The 3,941-nt window shown below is 42.1% G+C and overlaps 1 pseudogene; it reads left to right on the forward strand.

Annotated features, from left to right (window-relative positions):
* Positions 1-2,594: 2,594 nt before the first annotated feature.
* Positions 2,595-3,661, forward strand: LOC114215627 (ubiquitin-associated domain-containing protein 2 pseudogene; annotated as a pseudogene).
* Positions 3,662-3,941: the final 280 nt, after the last annotated feature.

A 3,941-nucleotide genomic window follows, 5' to 3' on the forward strand; every position in this document is an offset into this window, starting at 1 on the left:
AGATTTTGAGCAGAGAACAATTGAATTTACATATTTTAAAGGTGACTCTAGCTGCTGGGTGATATGAGGGAAAGACAAAAATGAAGAGAGACCAGTTGAGAGGCCATAGCGGTAGCCCCGTTGTGAGGTGATTATGACTTGGATAGAACAGTAGTAGTAAAGGAAATGGACAAATTTGAGATATATTTTGTACGTATAGTATAAACTGAGAATGAATTGAACAAGGGAAGCGGGGAGAAGCTAAGATAAAAGAGCGAAATCCAGGAAACTCTTGACCATCTGGATGGTGCTGCCATTTACTGCAATAGAGGAGTGAGGAAGGAGACCAGATTTCAGGGAAGAAGTCAAGAGTTCTGATTAGGTATAGAAATATAAGCAGATTTCTGCTTTGCTTAGGATGTAGGAAGTTGCAAAAAAATGTCACTCCTACTCTAAGAATGAGAAAAGCCCAGGAAATCTATAAAATCATAACTTTGAGTTCATCACAAGCCAAGAACACAAAGCAACCAAGTAAACAAAATGCTAAGGAGGGACAAGCCCCTCCAAGGAAAGATAGTATGCGTGAACTGTCTCACCTCTGGCGAAGCACAGGAGAAAGAGGTAGCCATCCCACAAGGAGGTAAGAAAAATCAGCTGAACTTTTAATGAATTTTTACAGGTGAAATGTGGGCTAGTGTGGCAGTTTGGGATAGATGGGGCTCAAGACAAACGGGAATTTGCAGCTACTCCCAAGCTTTCCCCATGAGCCTCTACCGGGGGCTCACAAGAATGATTGAGGGCAGGGCAGGAGATCAGAGGGAGTCCTCCTGCAAGGTGTAAGAGGGTGATCAGCAGCTGCAAGGAGGTCAGGCACAAAGTCCTAACCATTCATCATCAAACACATATGCACCTGCACCTATACAAGTCACAGTCAACTGCTGACAACAAAGGTAAAGAGTAAATCTTGAAACCAGCCAGAGAAAAGAAATGACACTAACAGAGGAACCAAGACAAAAAAAAATAAGGCAGACTTCTCATCAGAAATGATGCAAGCCAGAAGGCAATAAAACAACAGCCTTAAAGAATTAAAAGAAAAACTGTTAACTCAGAATTCTATACCCAGAAAGAATGATGTTTGGAAAAAAAGGAAGAAGAAAAAACATAAAGCAAGGAAGATATTTTTGCATGAGAACACGTAATGTCAGAAATCTGTTTTAAAACAAACTTTAGGGAATTTTCCCCCCCAAAATTAGGGAATAATTGGAAAAAATGGCAAAAAATTGCTAACTGTTGAAGCCAAAGGACAGGTGCATGAAGATTTATTATAATCATTCTTCAGTATGTAAAACTAATTAAAAAGCTTTTTTAAGCATTAAGTAGGAGAGAAAAAAGTAAGATTACATCATAGAAAATTTAGAAACAAGAGAAAATACTGTTAACAAGTTGGAATATATCCTTTTAGTTTAAGATACAGATGTACCCAGTTTTTTTCCCCCAAAACTTAGACAGTTTGTATCAAGTAGTAATCTAATATTTTCATTTAGTAATATAACAAGTTAATTATCTTCATGTCCTTAAAAGTTCTTCAGAACACAGCTCTTAATGGCTATGTTGTATCTTATGGTTATCATCAGTATGGATTAATCACCAAATAATTGGTTTTAGACATTCTTAGAATTGCATCATTTCATCAAGCCACATATACAAGGCAATGCTGAATGCTGTGATGTAAATTAAAAGAATCAGCTTATGATTTACTTACCATGCTTAAGAGAGCAAATCTTTCATGTGATAAGAAACTGATGTCTTAAAAAAAAAAAAAACTGATTTCTTTACAGCATGAAGATAAATCTGCCGATAAAAAATAAAACAAGATATAATGACATACCCAGAGAGGTTCCTAATTCCTCTGGAGACAGGATCCTACAGAATATTATTATTTTGTTTGAAGTAAGTTCTGAGATCTTGAGGCATACCCCATACATGATCCATGTAAACACAAAACATAAAGTCTCTGATAATTTCTAATAGTACACAGTTGACAATGGACTGCCAATTTGCACACAAATCATTCAACTAAAAACTCTTTAAAAATTGCATTTATTGGGGCATCTGGGTGGCTCCATCAGTTAAGTGTCTGCCTTGGGGGCTCAGGATCCCAGGGTTCTGAGATCCAGCCCCACATGGGGGGCTCCCTACTCAGCAGGGAGTCTGCTTCTGCCTCTCCCCCCTGCTTGTGCGTGCTCTCTCTCTCTCAAAAATAAATATATAAATTGCATTTATTGCTATAAAAAATAGTCTACTAAAGGAACAGAAAAATTTCACCAGTTTTAGCACCTACCAAGCAATATCCTATTCAGAATCCCGATTCCCCTTTTACACTAAAGAGCCTTGAGGATCTTTTCCCAGTTCAGACACAAAGGCATTGTTTCATAAATGCCAGGAGGTAATTGACCAAAAATAAATTTTGTTATCTATAAATAAAATGTCAAGTATTTATAAGCTCTAGATTCTTTGGTGAATTTGCCTCACTGATAAATATGTTAGTCTTTACCTGTTAAAAATCAATCAGAAGCGGGTCACCGGGTCCCTCCACCTCCACTTCCCCTCCCCCTGTGCCCCCGTGGGGGGTCCGGGTCCAGTGGGACCATGTTCACCAGCACCGGCTCCAGTGGGCTTTATAAGGCACCTCTGTCCAAGGGTCTTCTGCTGGTCCCCAGTGCCCTGTCCCTTTTGCTAGCCCTCCTCCTGCCACACTGTCAGAGGTTCTTCGTGTATGACCTCCAAGCAGTCAAGGATGACTTCCAGATTTGGAGGTTGATATGTGGAAGAATAATTTGCCCTGATTTGAAAGATACTTTCTGCAGTAGTCTGCTTATTTATAATTTTAGGATATTTGAAAGAAGATATGGAAGCAGAAAATTTGCATCCTTTTTGCTGGGTTCCTGGGTTTTGTCAGCCTTGGTTGACATCGTCCTCGTTGAGGCCATGTGGCATTTCTTTGGTATCGCTGCAGCTGGGAATTTGCCTTCTGGATTTCTGGCACCTGTGTTTGCTCTCTTTGTACCATTTTACTGCTCCATACCAAGAAGCCAAGTGGCACAAATTCTGGGCCCGTTGTCCATCACAAACAAGACACTGATTTATATATTGGGACTGCAGCTTTTCACCTCTGGTTCCTACATCTGGATTGTAGCCATAAGTGGCCTTGCATCAGGCATCTGCTACAACAGCCAAGTGTTCCGACTCCACCAGGTGCTCTGCATTCCCAAGTGGGTGGCAAAGTTCTTTTCTTGGACACTTGAGCCCATCTTCTCATCTGCAGAACCCGCCACCGAAGCCAGGATTGGGATGGGGGCCACAGTAGATCCAGAGACAGCAGAGGATGGAGCTGCTTGACCGGCAGCTGATGCTCTCTCAGTTTGCACAAGTGAGACAACAGAGACAGCAGGGAGGAATGATCAGTTGGAATCGTCTTTTCCCTCCTTTTCGTCAGCGACGGAATATAAACTCTCAGGATGTTCGGCCATCAGAACAAGCATCTCCTCCTCCTCTTGAGGTTTCTGAGGAGCAGGTTGCCCAGCTCATGGAGATGGGATTTTCCAGGGGTGATGCTTTGGAAGCCCTGAGAGCTTCAAACAATGACCTGAATGTGGCTACCAACTTCCTGCCACAGCACTGAGGGTCCTGGGCGGCTGCACAGGGACTGGCCAAGCGGCTGCCCACCCACAGCGGGTACGGCCCTGCCACCGAGGCAGCCCGGGCCCCGGTGCTCTCCCGGGCAGATGTTCTCCCATGCTCTTGCGGGCAATCTGGTCCCTGCCACTCCTCCCTTAATTCCAAGGCCATTGCCGGTTTAAAAAAAAAAAAAAAGTCTCGAAAATAAGTTTGCCATTAAATCAGCATGTATTTTCTATCTTTATTTTTTTATGGGGCATTTTCCTGAGTTTGGAGAAACACCA

This window comes from Eumetopias jubatus, unplaced genomic scaffold (assembly GCF_037043125.1).
Source record: "Eumetopias jubatus isolate StellerSeaLion01/CBP00866 unplaced genomic scaffold, mEumJub1_p1.0 scaffold_4, whole genome shotgun sequence".
NCBI lineage: Eukaryota > Metazoa > Chordata > Mammalia > Carnivora > Otariidae > Eumetopias > Eumetopias jubatus.